The sequence below is a fragment of the Eurosta solidaginis genome, chromosome 2 (genome assembly GCF_040869045.1).
Source record: "Eurosta solidaginis isolate ZX-2024a chromosome 2, ASM4086904v1, whole genome shotgun sequence".
NCBI lineage: Eukaryota > Metazoa > Arthropoda > Insecta > Diptera > Tephritidae > Eurosta > Eurosta solidaginis.
This window is the reverse complement of record NC_090320.1, coordinates 142,239,217-142,259,492: the sequence shown is the minus strand read 5'-3', so window position 1 is coordinate 142,259,492 and position 20,276 is coordinate 142,239,217. Positions and strand designations below refer to the sequence as shown.

General features: G+C 42.0%; 1 long non-coding RNA gene across 2 annotated transcripts; it reads left to right on the top strand.

The window, feature by feature from the left end:
* The first annotated feature begins 2,836 nt into the window (after positions 1–2,836).
* Positions 2,837–19,536, top strand: LOC137242380 (uncharacterized). Of its 2 annotated transcripts, none has more exons than XR_010950211.1 (2): positions 2,837–3,048; positions 19,049–19,536. It is a non-coding gene; the product is annotated as an uncharacterized lncRNA (long non-coding RNA). The 2 variants fall into 2 exon arrangements; XR_010950212.1 differs by lacking the exon at positions 2,837–3,048 and adding an exon at positions 14,874–14,957.
* The last annotated feature ends 740 nt before the right edge of the window (positions 19,537–20,276 follow it).

Sequence of the window (20,276 nt, the reverse complement as noted above, 5' to 3'; positions counted from 1 at the left end):
GTGGTTTTAGGTCCAAGCAAATACGAAGCCTACCATTTGGTTTTTCTACGATCTGTAGATTATTAACCCAATCCGTTGGGTAGTCGACAGGTGATATGATCTTGTCTCGGACCATTGTATCAAGTTCAGTCCTTAATTTATCCACCAATGAAAGCGGGATTCGTTTCTTGAAGTACAATACTGGTTGTGATTTTTCTTTTAGAATTATCGAAAACTTTCCGGGAAATTTTCCAAGTCCGCCAAAAAGGTCTTGATTAGATTTCACAAATCTTTCCCTTGTAATACAACGATGGCACCAATGTCGATTCGTTTAATGAGATTAAATCGAACACAAGTATCAAGTCCGAAAATTGGTTCAAAATTGTCATCAACAACAATAAATTCAGCAGAATGTTTAGTTCGTAGGGACAAATCAAAACATTCCAATTTAACAATTCCATGAATACTAATTTTATTGTTACTATAATCGAAAACAGAGAAATCATTTTGTCGATCACGAGTTTTAATATTCAATTTCCTAATTAGTTTTGCCGGCACACAATTTACGTCAGCGCCAGTATCAATTTTGAATTCTACTGTTTCGCCCCTTATGCTATATTTCTTGGTCCATTTCCCATAGTCTTTCGAATTTATTCTATAAAGGAATTTCATACAACTAAGCGTGTTTACAAAAGTGTTACCACTGTCAACCAAATTACCTGTGAGATCACTCCAGTTAAGTCCAGTGACGTTCTTATTTTCCGATCGTTTTTTGTTATTTGATAACTCTGCTGGTTTCCCCTTTGAGTTGCGAAACATGGCTTGAAAGTGTCCTTTTTTGAGCATCCTCGGCAAATAGCTTTTTTGCCTTACATACCACATTATGCTTTGGATCCCATGGTTTAGCACAATTAAAGCAAAAACGTTTGTGTTGATCGCATCCACCTCATGTTACGATGATACCGTAGCAACCACTAATTCCTTTGAATCCAAGATTCCTTTGTAGACATTTGTCGATTCAAACGTTTTTGCAATATCGATAACCCGTTCAACTTTTTCGTCTCGACCGTCCAACAATTTTAATTGTAGTTTTTTATCGAACATGCCGGTTATGATTTGATCACGCAGCATTCTGTTTTCATATGAGGCAGCACATGTGCATCGATACTCGCAACGCTCCAATTGAGTGCGCAGTTCCATCAAAAATTCATTAAATGTTTGCTTCTCCTTTTGAACTAAATTATTAAATCGATAAGATTCCATTGCAAAATTTGTTTGTGGCAAACAATGCTCATCGAATTTCTTCAAGACCTCAGACAATGTGCGTTGCTGAATTTCTTCTACAACACGTTCTGGTTGATCGTCGGTTACCGGAATTGTACGATTTACAGTAACTGTTCCCAATAATGAGTTTTCTGTGCCCATCAACCACAGAAATATGGCATATTTCGTTGGTTCCGGTTGGGCGTTCTTGTTGTTTGCAATCATGTAAACTGAGAAATCTCGTTTCCAATTTTTCCATTCTGCTGACAAATTCGAGCAATCCAGTTCTTTCAATTCTTTCCGTGCCTCTGCCATTTTGCACCCGATCCGCTGATTTTCATTTATCAGTATTAATCAAACCAAAAATTTCAGTAATGCTCTCACACTGTTGTACGCAATTTCATTCACTTGTCAGGTTATGTTTCATCACCATGTGATAAAATCTATTCTTCTTTCTTTTCGTGTGACTGACGAAAATCGATGGTGTGAATATTTATTCCGAGCCAATCTGTACTTTGACTTCTGACACCATGTAAAAAGTATAAGAAACAATACTTTTTATGTTTTAGTTCTATTGTTTTATTTACATTGGTTGTTCTCAAATACTTATAAAAATGACGTGCATGTACATTGATGGTTGACGCTCTGACAGTGTAATTTGACTGACAGCTCTGGTAACACCAAACGCAATATCATTACAATTATAACCGCCCTATAAGACGGAGGTACCTAGTTCACCCACACATTCAAAGCTTTTTTCGCTCTCCACTAACACATCGACGTTTCTTGTCATCGAAATGACAGCGTCATCTTAATACGACAATTAATTAATTATTCCGGGAAACATTTTAAAACGATGAAAAACTATAATTGTGGTAATTAAACTAAAAAAGTGCTTGTGCTACGGGCTTTTAGGTGTGACGTGAGTTAGCTGTTTAGGCACTTCTAAATTAACCTGGCGCATTAACTAGAGGCAGCCAAGTCCTCTTGCCACCAATTGGAATTGGAAGATTCGATTTCCAAAACTAAAAAAGGTAACTTTTCAAGACAGTGCACAACCTAAACAAAGGTGGTATCAAAAGACGCGTGTCGAGATCCGTTTTTAGAATCTGAAAATTGTATAGAGTCGACGGGATGGCCTAGAAGGTTTCAGGTGGTCATACTAAATCGCTCCCGGGGAGTGTCCTTATCGCTACAACCAAAGCAACATTATTTACTCTCTGCTTTTCATTCATACGTATGTGTATTTTTAAATAATAAAAATAATTTTATATTATTCTAATATATATCATCTCTGCCGGGGTGCGATTCAGCTCAGGATATGCCAAAACAACAAGAAACCTACAATTAAATGCAGATTCACGTGTCATTTGCCAAGGATTTACCGGTAAACAAGGTACTTTCCACAACCAACATGCTTTGGAATACGGTACAAAATTGGTTGGATGTATTTTCCCAAAAAAGGGTAAAACTACGCATCTTGGTTTGCCAGTATTTGCTTCGGTAATTTATATTGATTTGTATTGATTAAAAATTGCAATAGTAGATAATGTAATGTGAATTAAAATTGAATAGGTAGCCGAAGCAAAAAATGCAACTGATCCGCATACAACTGTTGTTTATGTGCCGCCACCGGGAGCTGCTGCTGCTATCATAGCAGTATTACAAGCACGACATTTATTTGATTGGTTGCATAATCAAAATTGTGCCCTAACATGATATGGTTCGCGTTAAGCACGCTATGTTAAAGCAAAATAAATCTCGTCTAGTCAGGCCCGATTGTCCAGGATCATCGCACCAGAAAGGGTAAAAGGTCTTTGGGGATTTCCTGCCGCTGGTTGGCCATCATATATACTAACTGCCTCAGGCTTAACTATATCCCGAAGTCTTGGCACACGGTTAGGGTTATTTTCATTCCGAAGGCCGGCAGAAGCTCTCATGTATCACCTAAGGATTTCAGGCCAATCAGTCTCTCGTCGTTTCTTCTTAAGACGTTTGAGCGGTTGATTGACCTGTACCTACGGGAAAGGATACCTCGGGGGTTACTGTCGGCTTCACAACATGCGTACTGCAAGGGCAGATCGACGGAAACGGCTCTCCATTCGATTGTAAAGCAAATAGAGGGGTCCCTAGAACACAAAGAGTATGCTCTGGGTGCCTTTCTAGACATCGAGGGAGCTTTTAACAATGTCTTACCGGGGTCAATCGAAAGAGCTCTGATGGGTTTAGGAGTCGAGGCGGCTCTGGTTGAATTTATTAGCAAACTTCTATGCGGCAGAATTGTCGCAGCGGAGTGGGGAGGGGCCATAATTAAGAGGAAGGTGTGCAGGGGCACGCCACAGGGGGGTGTCCTATCTCCTCTCCTCTGGGTTGTGGTAGTCAACGAGCTTCTTGTGGAGCTGGAAGCCAATGGTTGTCGGGTGGTTGCCTATGCAGATGACCTCGCTATCCTAGTCAGAGGCAAATTTCTGGGCGCCCTGCGCGATGTTCTTCAGGGCTACCTGGATACTGTGGCTAGGTGGGCTGAATCATGTGGATTGGCGGTCAACCCGGGAAAAACGGAATTGGTCCTTTTCACAAGAAGATATAAGGTGCCCGATTTCAGAACTCCCTCGATTGGAGGGGTACCGTTGGTACTTTCTGATAGGGTTAAATATTTGGGGATTGTTTTGGACAAGAAACTGTCCTGGAGACCCAATGTGGAAGATCGGGCCAGGAAGGCCGCCATTGCCTTGTACTGCTGCAGAGGAGCTATCGGAAAGAGATGGGGACTCTCGCCAAGAATAGTACACTGGCTTTATGAGATGGTGGTCAAACCGATTCTGCTATATGGGGTGCTGGTCTGGTGGAAAGCACTGGACACGGCGAGCACCTCCAAAATGTTAGTGTCAGTGCAACGGACGGCGCTGATCGGTATCAGTGGCGCTCTCAGAACAACGCCTACCTTGGCACTGAACGTCATGCTGAACATATACCCAGTAGATATTGCGGGAAAGGCGGCCGCGGCAAGGTCGTTGGTCAGGCTTCGTGATATGGGATATAGACTTTCTGACCGCGGACACTCTAGCCTTCTTACCAGTTTCGACTTCATCCCGAACAGAACGGACTACTGTATGCCGATAACAGCTCCCTATACAACCTTCACCCCAGTTATTCCAGAGAGAGAGGATTGGGGAAGAGGAATTATCTGGGGCATGGGACCGGTTAACTTGTTCACGGATGGGTCAAAGCTGGATGGAAAGGTTGGTGGGGGGGTCTTTTGTCAAGAGCTAAATTTAAGCCGCAAGTTTAAGTTGGCTGATCACTGCAGTGTATTCCAAGCGGAAATTGCTGCGATTAAGGATGCGGTGGATGGAATGCTATCCAGTGCTACCACGGTTAGGGAATTTAACATCTACTCTGATAGCCAATCGGCTATCAAGGCCTTGAGCTCAACTACAGTGCGATCGAGGGTGATCTGGGAGTGCCTGACCTCGCTTGCGATTGCATCGAATTATTTTACAATTAAGATTATCTGGGTCCCGGGCCATAGTGATATCCCGGGTAACTGTCAAGCGGATCTCTTAGCCCGCATCGGTACAACTGAACCGGATGAAGATGGCTGTAGGGACTTCGGGATCCCGCTGGCCACCTGTGGATTGCTCCTCCATAGCTGGGCCTCGAATCAGCTCAGCAAACGTTGGGCGGATACCACGTCTTGCAGGGTAGCAAGATCTTTCTGGCCGAAAGTGGATGGCAGGAGGTCTGCTGAAATAATTGGGTTCACTAAGGCTCACCTATCAATGGTCATTGGGGTTTTGACAGGGCACTGTCCCATGGGTATCCATGCGGTACGTCTCAATATACTGGAAACTCCATCCTGCTGCAGCTGTATGGAGGATGATGAGGTGGAATCACCAAATCACTTTATGCTTGATTGTCCAGCTTTTGCCAGAATTAGGCGAAAGTACTTCGGTCGTGACTCACTTGGATCTCCCGAGGATATATCCAAAGTTGAGATCGGTATCATTCGGAGCTTTATCGTTGCTACCCAACGATTCTCTAAGTAGCTGGATCTAGGTCACCGTTATTTTTGGTGTATGTGGTATCACAACGGACCTTCGTGTTGTCCAAGTGAGCTATCCTTATCAGGGCAGCTACCACCTAACCTATCCTATCCTATCCTAAGGGTAAGTAAATTGCCTACCATATTAAATATATAAACAACATGTATGAATTTGTTAGTTATAATTTGTCATGCTTTTGTTGATAATCAACTGAAGAAGGCAAATACCAAAGAGTTCGAAGTTCATGTAAATACCAATTGATTTCTTTAAATAGCGTTTGGAGAACAAAACCCATATGTATGTACAACTGCATAGAAAGGGAGGGATTAATTAATTATGATCAGTAGATTTATGGGATTTTTATTATTTTCCCTGCGTCGCCGTTGCCATTACATTGCGTTAAGAGAGGACATCAACACCTTACCCACAACCAGTTAAAATTTTAGTAAATTTTGCTCTTTTCATTACTGATTCAAAACGTGGGAAGTTATATATGTGGCATTCCATGGAAAATGGTAAATTTTAGCAGACTTTCGCATTGCGGTCATTATTAATATTGTCACGGATATTAGCATCACTAAGCTATACCATCACTAAGGCTATGCTAAGGCCATGCCAAGCAGTATTTACGTCAATAATCAAATCATGTATACACATATATAAGGCAGCCGAAAGAGATGTCACACACAGATGCATTTACTTATACGCCTATGGGTACTCGAGAGACTGTAAACTACAAACATTCACATCAATAATTCAATCATTATGTATCTACATAAACGAATAAATAATTGCGTCTACACATATGTACGTATACGAGCAGCGGAGCGGCAATGCACAAACACATGCATATATCTTATCTGAGATGTCACAAGAGAGGGCAATAATTTGTGCACGTAGTTGTGGCTGGCGATTTTGTAGCCGAAACTAACTAGTAAGTTCTGGAAATAGAAGAGCCTAGATGTATGCTGCGTAAACTATAAAAGTGGCGCAAGCGAGTAAGAAGTAATTCCGTTTGAGTTGAGCTTTCAATCAGTTTGATTAAGCACGCGATCTGGCGGCCAATAGTAGAGTTTCATTTGAGTTATCAATCAGTTTGGTTATTAAGCCAGCGAGTAGCAAAGTATAAGTGTTATTGTGAAGTACTTTAATAAAGGCCATTTTTCCATTATTCAATATTGGAGTTATTTATTCAACAGTTTAGTGATTCGAACTTAGCAGAGGATTGCAAATAAGAGGATTTGCAGCAAATTCGTTACAATTGGTGTCAAAAGAGGAATTGTTGAATAAATTCCGAAGATTGGGAATACAACTTGGACATGGCAAAGTTCAGTGAATTGAAGATTCAGCAACTGAAAAAGGAGTTGGAGAACCGTCGATTAAATACAACCGGCAATAAGATCGAACTTCAAGCACGGCTACGAGAGGTAATGGAGTCGCAAGGAATTGATGTGGACGAGTTTGTCTTTTATCCTGATGGGGACGAAACAACAACAAAAATTGAAGAGAAAAACGAAACATCGCAGGCAGTTACGAGCACAGACTTGAACATGATATTGGCTGCAATAACTGCTCAAACATCGACAGTGGCATCTCAGCTGGAATCGCAGGAGACACGTTTAACATCCAAGATGGAAGAACAGAAAACATATATGGCATCACAATTGGAAGAGCAGACGACATATATGGCATCCCAACTGGAAGAGCAAAAGACATATATGGCATCCCAACTGGAATCACAAGAAACTCGTATCTCAGAAATAACATCTAAAATTGAAGCACAAGACGCACGAATATCGGAAATGGCGGCACAAATTTCAGCACAGGTATCATCGCAGACCTCTGTAAAACTCGAAGCGCGTATGGACGAGAAAATAACGCAGTTTGAAGAAAAATTCGAGGCAGAGGTGGATGCTTTGAGAGATCGTATACAGGAGTTGCAACTAAACCGCCCAGCTATTTCAGCAAGCAATCCAAAGGTAAAAATACCATCATTTGACGGTTCTGTTCCTTTCCAGGTCTTCAAGCTACAGTTTGAGAAGACCGCAGCAGTGAACAACTGGAATGCGGAAGATAAAGTTGCTGCACTGTTCGTGGCATTGAAGGGGCCAGCAGCGGAAATCCTACAGACGATTGCCGAAGGAGAGCGAAACAATTATGAAGCATTGATGGCTGCTGTAGAACGACGTTATGGAAGCGAGCATAGAAAACAGATATTCCAAATTGAGTTGCAAAGCCGCCACCAAAGAGCGAATGAGACTTTGCAGGAGTTTGCCTCGGATGTTGAAAGGTTGGCACATTTGGCAAATGCGGACGCACCCGTGGAGTACACCGAGAGGGTAAAAATCCAGAGTTTTATAAATGGCATACGGGACGTAGAAACGAAGCGAGCGACATATGCAAACCCAAAACCCACATTCGCAGAAACGGTATCCTATGCACTGACTCAAGAAACAGCGTCGCTATTGAGTAAACCAGCATACAAAGCTCATCGTATGGAAGTGGAAAGACCAGATTGGGTAGACACAATTTTGGAAGCACTGAAGGGATCACAACAGAAAAATGCCGGAGTTATTAAATGTTTCAAGTGCGGCAACCCAGGTCATATTGCACGACATTGCAACACCAACCCTAACAGTTCCAACAATGTGGGTGGTCGTAAACGCAGAGCTGAAGGAGATGAGCAAATCTCCAAGTCCCCTCAATCGTTAAACTAAAGAGAGTCAGCCGCAAGGGGCGACAGCTGGCTCCCTCAATTGAATGCCCCATAACCTCTATCTCGCAAATTGGAAGAAGGTCAAGCAATCTTACTGTCGGAGGACATGTGGATGGAAAGGAACGGTTACTGACTGTAGATACGGGTGCATCCCATTCCATCATTCGATCAGATTTAGTCAACAAGAAGACCATTGCTTGGAGCAAGATTACGTACAGCCACGGGAGAGGGCACCCAGGTAATTGGAGAAGTAGAATGTGAAGTAGCAATTGGGAACGTCACCCACCGTGGTGTGATGGTAGCGTGCTCCGCCTATCACACCGTATGCCCTGGGTTCAACTCCCGGGCAAAGCAACATCAAAATTTTAGAAATAAGATTTTTCAATTAGAAGAAAATTTTTCTAAGCGGGGTCGCCCCTCGGCAGTGTCTGGCAAGCGCTCCGATTGTATTTCTGCCATGAAAAGCTCTCAGTGAAAACTCATCTGCCTTGCAGATGCCGTTCGGAGTCGGCATAAAACATGTAGGTCCCGTCCGGCCAATTTGTAGGGAAAAATCAAGAGGAGCACGACGCAAATTGGAAGAGAAGCTCGGCCTTAGATCTCTTCGGAGGTTATCGCGCCTTAGTTTATTTATTTTAATTGGGAACGTCACGGTACTACACAATTTTATAGTGGCAGGTATTGTTGATGAAATCATAATTGGAGTGGACTTCTTAATCAACCAAGGCATCAAAATCGATATGCAACGCAAGACGATGCGATATAAGAACATTGATGTGCCACTTCATTTCGGCTACGAGAGAGGCTACAGCATTAAACGAGTGCTGGTGGAAGAGAGTCAGGAAATACCACCAAAATCAGAAGCAATCATCTGGGCAAAGGTTGATGGAGATTGTGGGACAAACAAATTGTGGGTTGTCGAAGCAGCAAATAAATCAGAACTGAACATACTTGTAGGAAAAACCCTGGCTATGACAAAACAAGATGGACGTATTCCGGTAAGAGTACTCAATGAGTTCAAGTCACCATTCAATTTGACCAAAGGAGCTATTTTGGGAAGATGCCAAGAGGCCGAAGTAGTTATTAACTGTGAACAGCTCCAGGAACACGTTTCATCTCGTAATACTGATATTTCAAATGATATCACGGCATGGACGCATGGGCTAGAGGAAGCCTATCAGAGTAAGGCAAAACAACTGCTCACAAAGTACGCGAACATATTTGACCAGGATGGTTCCAAAACAGGCCGCACCAATGTTGTGAAACATCAAATTGACACTGGAGATGCGAGGCCGATCCGTCAAGCTCCACGTAGTGTTCCACTGGCAAAGCGGGAAGTTGTGAGTCAAATCATACAAGAAATGAGTGACAGCGGCGTCATCGAACCATCAGCTAGTCCATGGAGCTCACCGGTAGTACTTGTAAAGAAGAAGGATGGAAAAATGAGGTTTTGCGTGGACTACCGGAAGTTGAATGACGTTACGAAAAAGGATAGCTACCCGTTGCCAAGAATTGACGACACTCTGGACTCGCTATCTGGTACGAAGTGATTTTCCACACTGGACTTGAAAAGCGGCTACTGGCAAGTTGAGGTAAAGGAGGAAGATAAAGAGAAAACAGCCTTCAGTGTCGGTGATGGTCTTTGGCAATTTACAGTGATTCCTTTTTGACTATGTAATGCACCAGCTACTTTTGAGAGACTCATGGACAAGGTACTGAAAGGACTACATTGGAAAACATGCTTGGTGTACCTGGACGACATCATCGTATTGGGCAAGAATTTTGATGAACATCTTAAGAACTTGGAGGAAGTTTTCCAGAGAATACCTGGCTCTGGTCTGAAGTTAAGTCCCAAAAAGTGTACGCTGTTTAAAAAGGAAGTAAATTATTTGGGCCACAAGGTAACGACAGAATGTGTCTGTACAGCGAATGAAAAGATAGAGGCAGTAAAGGATTGGCCAAGACCACAGAATCTGCATGAATTGAGAAGTTTCCTTGGGCTGTGCACATATTACCGCCGATTTGTACCAAATTTTGCCAGCGTAGCCCATAGTCTCCACGAGCTAACAAGGAAAAATAAAGCTTTTGAATGGAAGAAGGAGCAAGAAGTAGCTTTCCAAACGTTGAAAGAGCGGTTGTGCACTGCCCCAATGTTGGCATACCCGATTCCAGGAGCAACGTTTATTCTAGACACAGATGCGAGCGGATATGCTATAGGAGGCGTTTTATCACAACTGGTCGATGGACAAGAGAAGGTAGTTGCATATTACAGCCGTTCAATTGGAAAACCAGAGAGGAACTATTGCGTTACACGGAGAGAGCTGTTGGCATTGGTAGAGTGCATTAAACATTTTCACAAATACCTCTACGGCCAGCAATTCCGTGTCAGGACAGATCACGCAGCGTTGAAATGGCTTCTGCAGTTCCGTAATCCGGAAGGACAATTGGCACGGTGGATCGAGCGACTACAAAGCTACGACTTTTCCATTGAGCATCGAAAAGGTAGTACCCATGGAAATGCTGATGCAATGTCACGAAGACCATGTAGTCTGGAATGCAAGCACTGCTCAAAGGCCGAGGCTAAAGAAGACATTATAGATGTCCGGCTAATAACTATAACGTGTACGGATGAATGGGACAAGGAACAACTAAGAAAGTATCAGCTAGAAGATACAGATCTGTCACATATTATGCAAGGGCTCGAACGAAACGAAAGACCAAGCATAGAGGAGATGTCAGCAGAGAGTCCCATTGCGAAGTCATATTGGGCACAGTGGAACAGTTTAAAATTGATATCCGGTTGCTTGCATCGAGTATGGGAGAGTGAGGATGGTCAATGCAAGAAGAAACTGATAGTTGTTCCCAGAAAGAGGATTCCTGACGTGCTCAGCGAGCTGCACAATGGTCCACGTGGATGTCATCTTGGAATCACGAAAACACTCGAGAAAATTAAGCAGAGATTCTATTGGGTTGGTTGCCGTCAGTCGGTCACCGAGTGGATTGCCAATTGCGACATATGCAACAGAGCGAAAGGGCCCAAAACCCGAAGTCATGGCCAGATGAAGCAGTATATTTCAGGTGCACCATTTGAAAGGATCGCCATGGATGTCGCAGGTCCATTTCCTACTAGCAACCGCGGAAACAAATACGTACTGGTGGTTATGGATTATTTCAGTAAATGGCCAGAGGTATACCCAATCCCAAACCAAGAAGCAGAAACAGTAGCAGAAGTGGTTAAAAACGAATGGGTTGCAAGGTTACATTCTGACCAAGGCAGGAATTTTGAATCAGCTGTGTTCCAAGAAATGTGCAAGAAGTTGGGCATTCGAAAAACACGGACAATTGCATTGCATCCTCAGTCCGATGGTATGGTGGAACGTTTCAATAGAACATTGGAGGAACATTTAAGGAAAGTAGTAGACAAGTATCATAAGGACTCGGATACACACATATCATTATTCTTGATGGCCTACCGATCGGCAGTACATGGCACAACGGGCCAAACTACCGCAAAGGTAATTTTTGGCAATGACCTTCGACTGCCAGCTGATTTGAAGTATAGGATATATGCCGATGCGGAGAGGAATGTCAAGAAATCCACTGGCGTCTTGGAAGAAGAGCTGAGAGAGATACACGATCTGGTAAGGCAACGAGCAAAGATTATGAGTGACAAGATGAAAGCGAGGTACGATAAAGCAATTAATTCGGAAGGGTTTCAGGAAGGAGATTTGGTGCTGCTATACAACCCACAACGAAAAAAATGTTTGTCCCCGAAATTGGAGTGTAACTGGGAAGGCCCATACAAAGTTGTAAAACGGATCAACGATGTAGAGTACCGCATACAAACCACTACCAAACCACGAACCAAAATGAAAGTGGTTCATTTGGAGAGATTAGCAGCGTTTAGATCGAGAGATTTGTCTGATCGGGACGATCAGACTTAGGTGGAGGGCAGTGTCACGGATATTAGCATCACTAAGCTATACCATCATTAAGGCGATGCTAAGGCCATGCCAAGCAGTATTTACGTCAATAATCAAATCATGTATACACATATATAAAGCAGCCGAAAGAGATGTCACACACTGATGCATTTACTTATACGCCTATGTGTACTCGAGAGACTGTAAACTACAAACATTCACATCAATAATTCAATCATTATGTATCTACATAAACGAATAAATAATTGCGTCTACACATATGTACGTATACGAGCAGCGGAGCGGCAATGCACAAACACATGCATATATCTTATCTGAGTTGTCACAAGAGAGGGCAATAATTTGTGCACGTAGTTGTGGCTGGCGATTTTGTAGCCGAAACTAACTAGTAAGTTCTGGAAATAGAAGAGCCTAGATGTATGCAGCGTAAACTATAAAAGTGGCGCAAGCGAGTAAGAAGTAATTCAGTTTGAGTTGAGCTATCAATCAGTTTGATTAAGCACGCGATCTGGCGGCCAATAGTAGAGTTTCATTTGAGTTATCAATCAGTTTGGTTATTAAGCCAGCGAGTAGCAAAGTATAAGTGTTATTGTGAAGTACTTTAATAAAGGCCATTTTTCCATTATTCAATATTGGAGTTATTTATTCAACAGTTTAGTGATTCGAACTTAGCAGAGGATTGCAAATAAGAGGATTTGCAGCAAATTCGTTACAATATTCAATCCCTAGAAGGTTCAATGTAATCATATCAATAGGTCCGGAGATGGTAGGGTTAGTACCTCAATGGTGCTTGTTACCGGAACGTAGATAGATAATTTATTGAGGATTGCACAGTGACTTGGACACCTCCTTCACAGCACCTCATCGTAGCCGACTTCTTTGATGAGCCCTAGCAGAGTTCTTGGCTTGAGGGATTAAATGTGGGAATGCACTAGCCATGGTGAGCCCATAAACTTAGCCCTACGTTTTGATATTGCTTCGTATTCTTGGAGGATATGGTCCGCCGTCTGCTGATCGATCACAAAATCGGCATGTGTTATTCGATAGTATGCCCACTTTCTGCATAGGGCTGCTCAGTCTATAATGCCCTGTAAGAAAGCTCTTGGGATTCTTCGGTTATCTTTCGATAGGTCTATTATTGCCCTGTAGCGACTTGTGCTATAACTTCCTAACAGTAACTTAGATTGTCTCAAACCTGGCGTATTGCTCCAGTGTTCTTCTCTCCCCCCCCCCCCCCCCCCCTTCTCCTAATAAATGCCCCTGTGAGCCGACTGACAGGAACGGCTCGGGATCGATGGGTCATGCAGTTCCTGCCCCTCTTTCCGGGTTGTCCGCCTGCTCTTGTTGTCCGCCTGCTCTTGTTGTAGCAGTGCTTCGCCCCATCCAATAGGTGCGACAGATCACAAATTGTCATCAATGTCCTCTAACGGGAAAAGGAAACAGAAAGTTTCAACAGGGGTGGACCATAATGAGAGGAGTGTTAGAGGCGTTGATTCCACAATACAGCTAAAGAGATGGTTGGTGTCTTGGGGGACACATTATAAGCAGGACATATGTTTTGTTTGTCGGGGTTGATTCTGGATAGGTAAGAGTTTAACCTGTTACAGTATCCAGATCGAAGTTGGGCTAGAGTGACTCCCGTTTCCTTAGGGAGAGTGCGTTCCTACTCTGCTAGTTTTTTTCTTTGAGTACAGGATTCACCGGGCAATTCCTGGCATAGAGGTCCGACGCCTGTTTGTGGAGTTCACTCAGGACCTGCTTGTGTTTTTCAGCTTCATACGGCTGTGTTATCAGGTGCCGTATTTTCTCATAATGTAATGAGGGCGTGAACAACAAGAAGCCACAAAAGATTTGTAAAAGTTACGAGGACATCGGGTTTTGGGATCAAGCCTAGAGCAACCTGTCCGATGCTACCATCCCTTGCACGTGACACACTGACAAGAGTATGAACGTCCTAAAAAGATTCTTTTCCGGCAAACGCAGCAAAACCATTTCTCATGACCGGGGTCAGGAGAAGGACACGGATTGGGTTCGATACCTTCCCGGAGGAGGAGAGTATGGCGCAGACCCGCTGCATGGATCTGCTGGGAGGATGATAATTTGTGGGAGGGACGCAACAAACTAAACACTAGAGTCCGCCTGCTCATTACCCTGTACTCCCCTGTGGCCTGGGACCCAGTGCAACAGTACTACGTTGTGCACCCAAGGACCAGTGCTGACTTTATTTCGAACGCCACAATTGCCTTTAGTGGGGCCTGACTGTCTGACTGAGTATGGCAATTGTTTCATTGGAGTATCAGCGCTGAAGGTTCAGCTTAGCGCACCAGCATATGGCGAATACTTCCGCTTGAAAGCTGCTCGTATTTGCTTTTAGAGGTGCTGATATTTTGGCTCTGGGTCCGGAGACTCTGGCTTCAATCCCCTCTGGAGTATTCGAACCAGGGCCGTAGAGAGAAAATCCGGGCCCGGGACTAAAAAAATTTACGGACCCCCTATAAAAAATTCACTAATACGTGAATTAATGAGGTTTCATTCATAAATAATTATTTATGGATTACATCAAAAAAAATTTTTGCTACATCAACTAAATTATTTTTGGCTAAGAGCTGACAATAAAATTAACACAGAATATTTACTATTTGTTTTATTTTATTGTAACGTAGAAATAAAATTCTCTTTTAACAGCCACATATTATTTCAAATAATCTTTTCTAGTTATTTTGTAACATTTTCATACATTTCTGATAAATTTAATGATGATTATAAATTTTAATTATTCAATATAGAATGTTCGGATATCAAAGAGTGGCTTTACTTGCTTTCTTCGCTGCAATATTTTTTATAATAATATCAAAATTTAACTGTCTTGCCAAAACGGATGCAACACAAAGCGTGGCAAGTCCTAAAACTCGCTCTTTAGATGAACACAATTTATGAAAGTCTTTCATTCTTGAAAGGACGCTGAAGGAACGTTCTGCACTAGATACAGTGACAGGTAAAGTGCAAAAGGTACGTAAACCAATACAAAAGTTGGGGGAAATTTGTATACATATTTTGAAAATAGACGGCATTTAGCAGTTCCAATGGTGACAGACCTTTATCAAAATTTGCTTCGTAAATGTGTTTCAAATGAACTATTTCACATTCTAAGCTTTCAGAAATATCCGACTTGTATTTTTCGACAAATTTTGCTGCGCTAGCCCGAACCGTAATTTCATCCATGTCTTAAATTGCCACAAAAAGGAAAACTTTTCGTTCAAATTTCTCATAGCTGCAAATCGTTCAGTTATGCCAGTGATTACCGAATCAACGATCACCAAGAATGTATTGTTTTTGAAATCAGACTCTGAATCATCCGTAATCATCTCATTTAAATTATCTTCAGAACGCCTTTTGGGTTTTCTCTTTCGAATGTCCGGAAACTTTGGCGAGATGTTCAATTGAATAGCAACTATTTTGCATTCGTTTAAAATTGTTTTCATTGGTTCCTGATCAACTTCAAATCAGCTAATAATGCATCTAGATGTCGGACCTCAACATCTGTGGTGGCGTCTCTCGCTTGGAGGACCACGATTCTTTCATTAATGGTAGGGTTTTGAACCAAATTGAGGACAGCAAGATACATTCGAACTTGTTGATGTACTTGTAACATCGCCGTATGCTTGCGCAGTCAAATTTAGCTTTTGTCTGAAAGACTGAAGACAGCTAGGTACATTTTTTTTTGAGGATGTCACATCGTTGTGGAGTGCTGCCGAAGAAAATAATTGCAGCCGTAAAACATTCTGCAGCATCAACACCACATAAATTGATAGCGTTTTCTTTTCTGAAATAAATTGTTGCCTAAGTAAATGGTAATACTCTACCCCATCGGGTTAGGGGGTCAGAATATACCCGCGGTAGGTATGCCTGTCGTATGCGTAAGAGGGGACTAAAATATCAGATTCCAGGGGCTGTGTAGCGCAACCCTGCAGGTTGCCAGCGCAATATATAGCTTCCCCAAACCTAATTGTCAACCTCACCTATCCGCGGCGAATCCTGTTTCACTAACAGACGAGGCTCTGGCGACCCCAAGCTCCTCATGGAACTTGTGATGGGGAGGGAGGGGATGGCCTGAAGGTTTAATGTGGTCACATAAATCGTTCCCGAGATGGTCGGGCTAGCACCTTAATGGTGCTGTGGTACTGGAGCGTACCGGATCTGTATCCGGCAAAGGACCATCACATCGATAATACTCCTCAAAGCCTTCGGGGAGCAACCTTATCGCTACAACAACAACAACAACAATAGAGTTACTCCTAACCCAGAAAATGGTCAACATTTATAGTGCATACAAAGAACATTTCAACTCACCAAATTCACTCACATTAACAGAGTATATGTGGAACTTAAGAGCGAATTGAGAGTTTCACAAAGTTACACTGCCACACCGCCATTTTATACAGGGTAAAAGTGTAACGCTTTTGCGTTGCGAGCAGGCAAGAATTTTCACAAAAGAACGAAATACCCCGATAAGGCGTTGCCTGTTTTTTAGAATAGAACAACAACGCTTGCGTAACACTTTATCCAGAAAAGAAAACGCTATCATAGCTGCGGGTTGCACAAGGCGAGTAATCAGCATTCGAGTTTTTGTCGAGAATGTGACGTAGTGCTCCCTTGTAAGCTCCTTTCATATTGGAGCCGTTATCGTACCCTTGTGCACGACAATCTTCAATCATGTATGGCAAATTAGATCAGCGATTTTCTGAGCAGTTTTTTGGTTACAATTCACGAAAGCCAAAATCTGTTCTGGAATTGTAAATTTGTTGCTTTCGAATTGAAATGGATGGAGCGCAAAATGAACGTAGTCAACGTGACTAGCATCAAGCATAGCATCAACGATAATAGCAAAATACTTAGCTTTCTTGCCTTGATCTAATATAGTTTCCCTCATTTGCACAAATTTCTATAAACTCGTTCTGAATGTCTGGGGAAAGATAGTGAACCTGTAAACGTTTATGCTGCTATTGTGAAATCCTAACTTTTTCCAAATGATCTCTAAGTATCGGATCATAATGGCTTATGAGATCTTAGATGCCCAAAAAATGTCCATCCTTTCGCTTTTTGAAAAAAAAATAGTGTCCAAAATTCTATATAAAATTTCTTTCTACTTTTGAGTTTCAGTGATTAGCTGTTCATTGATAAGTGTATCAATTGTAGCCTCCTTTCGAATTAGGTTTTGTAAGATCGCCATTGAATATAACATTTAATGTGATCTTCAGTATTTTCGTGTGATGACAGTTTAGCGTATAGCTTCTTCCATACCTGGAATTTCGAATATTCGCCAGGACAACAAATTTTAGGTCGATTTAAAGTATTGGTGCTTAACAGACAACATGGTAGGCAATAAAAAGCATTGCTACTGGCACTCCACACCAACCAGTGACGCTCCACTTTCTCTCCATTTGGCAAGATTCTGTTTAACAACGAGGTAGGAAATGCCTCGTCATGACAATCACGTGGAAAAATAACAGGGCAATTTTTATGACCTCGACGAATTATTTCGTTGACTTCTTCAGATCGCAAAAACTCATTATTCACGGTACCGATATCGAAGTCGTTTAAATAATCTAGACTTTGATACAGAGTTGGTGGTATTGTTGGAAGGATTTTTGAAGATGAACCTTCATCAGTGTTACCACGAAAACTTTACGATTTCGGATTCATGTAAACATATATTTTTGTTTGATGCTTTTATTGTCTCCTCGCTGTTCGAGGGACAAGGTAAAAAATCATAATCAGTATTCGTTGCTTTTGAAATTCGGCTTAACATTTCCACATGGAACAACTAAAGACTCTCCTGAATTAAAAAAAATATCTTAGTACCTCTAAATCGCGGGCCCCCCGAGAAATACCGGGCCCCCTGAGAAATATCGTGCCCTGTGCTTGCCAGGCTAAGGCTCCAGCTATTAGGAGTGATAAAGCTGTCAGATCTAGAAGCAGCAAGTGGCTAAAGTCCTAGGAAGCTTCTAGTATTTGTCAAGCGGACGGAGTTTTTTTATAACATAGGTCCTGGTTCTTGATAGGGTTTTCAGCTTGGTCGTTAAAACAAACTTCTGGTAACACTACGGACTCACTCAGTCTATGTGAGATCCTCATGAAGCGGCCACATCAACCTAACCTATATTTTGTGTTTTGGTTTTTACTTTAGAATCTACCGGTTAAGTAAGCGATGTCAGCTAACTAAGCGCCTTCAAATGTAGATCCATAAGGAACATGAGGTCGCCAGAGCCTCGGCTGTTAAAGAAACAGGATTCGCCACGGGTAGGTGACGTTGAAAATTGGGTTGGCAACCCATTGAAAGGATTGCGCTACAAAACCCCTTGAATAAATTTGGTATTTTAGTCGCCTCTTACGACAGGCATAGCTACCACGGGTATACTCTAAGCACACTAACCCGCTGGGGCCATGAGAAGCGTGAGTGCACTTTGGGTGTCGCAAAGCAAGTTCCGTCGGGCCCTATTGTTGTTGGGTGAGCGGCCAGGCAAGGCAGCAGGGTACACATGCACCATTCAGGAGGATACCCTCGCTGAGCCCAGAAAATCTGGGAAAATTAGATGTACTGCTCAGATCCAGCAAACGAGTATGTTCTGTACTGGCATATGATAAACTTGCAGACAACCAAACGTTTACTTTCCTGTCCAAAAGGGAATTGGTGCTCGGCACTGCTGCTAAAGAAGAATAGACGTAGTCATATCAATTCGTTCCCGGGTTCTCGGGGAAAACAATTTTAGCAGTACTTTGCCCGTTTCAATTTGCACATCCATTCAAAGAACATCGCATAATGGATTAAACAGTCATCTGCATTTATTCGTTTTTGTTTTTGTAGCACGCCTAACTATCTATTACCACAACATCTATCAATTATCTCTTGTTATAATCTTCGGGTACCCCCGCTACCGGAAGATGCCTTGGCATGGTGGAGGTTCACTTGAATTTACTTTACAGGTCCTGATTCTGGTTATCTGAAATCCCCTTGAGTATCTTGTATTTATTAAGCACTTCCGGTTATATCAAAAACTTATTATCTATCCTTACTGATATTCGTTTCTTTTTCATACTAGGTAATTCGATTTGACGATGTGGGCATAGCAATATTCCAGCTGTGGCTGTAAGAAGAACGTACATTTGCTCAAACTACAAGAAAACTGCGACAACTGTCCCTCGGCCTTTTTATTATCACTTATAAGGCCCTACCACGCATATTATGGGAAAGGGTCAAGTTCAAAGGCTCAACATCACCTGCAAATCGACTTTGATAGCACGAAATGGGGCTGCATATATTCCGGTATTATATCTACAACATTCATATCTATGCAAACTGATACTAACAACACCACCCGCGCAGGAAAAATTGAGCACCATCAGTGTGAGCTTCGAAACTCAAATGGTTTCAGAAAGGGCACGACTACGAATGAGTTTATGTCTTTACATATGTAATTTGTACATATAAATATGCACATATGTAAGGTTTACTAGAAAATTAAGGAAATTATTTGTAAAAACCATTGTATACATAATTTATTCATAATTAAATATTATTTAAACAAAAGGGACGCGTTTCATTCATATAAAAAGCGAATTGACAGAAGGTAACCGGTACGGGTAACCGATAGGCCAGTTACCCGTGTTGTTGTTGTTGCATATGTTTTGGTTAGCGATAACGAAAACATACCTAATGAAGTAACTTAAAAATGTAAATAACATCGAACGAGAAGGAATGTCGAAAACACAATAGGTAAGAGCGAGAAGTCGAGTCACACGTACACTATTTTGAGAGAGCGCATGCGTTACCTTTTTCACGACAGCAATGTAAAGCCCCCATTATTGATACTTAGCATAGACTTGACTTGACTTGGCGTAAACTTGGCAACTTAGCCACGATTATACTCCACTTGGCGCATAAAATCTGGCATCATAATCAGCGTTGAAATTTATTTTTAAATAAATGTCAATTTGTATGACAAAATGTCAAAATGAAATGGAAACAAACAAATGGCATCTCAAAATGTAAACGTCACTTAGAACTTACATAGAAAATCAAAATTCAACAGACTTGTAAGTCAAGTTAAGTTTTGAGTAATCAGTAACAAGCAATGTTCATTTAACAGAACTGTAAGTGACAGTTCGCAAGCCAAGTCAAGTCTATGCTCAAGGCTCCATTACTGATACTTAGCATAGACTTGACTTGACTTGAGAACTGTCACTTACAGTTCTGTTAAATGAAAAGTGCATGTTACTGATTACTCAAAACTTGGCAACACTTAACTTGACTTAGAAGTCTGTTGAATT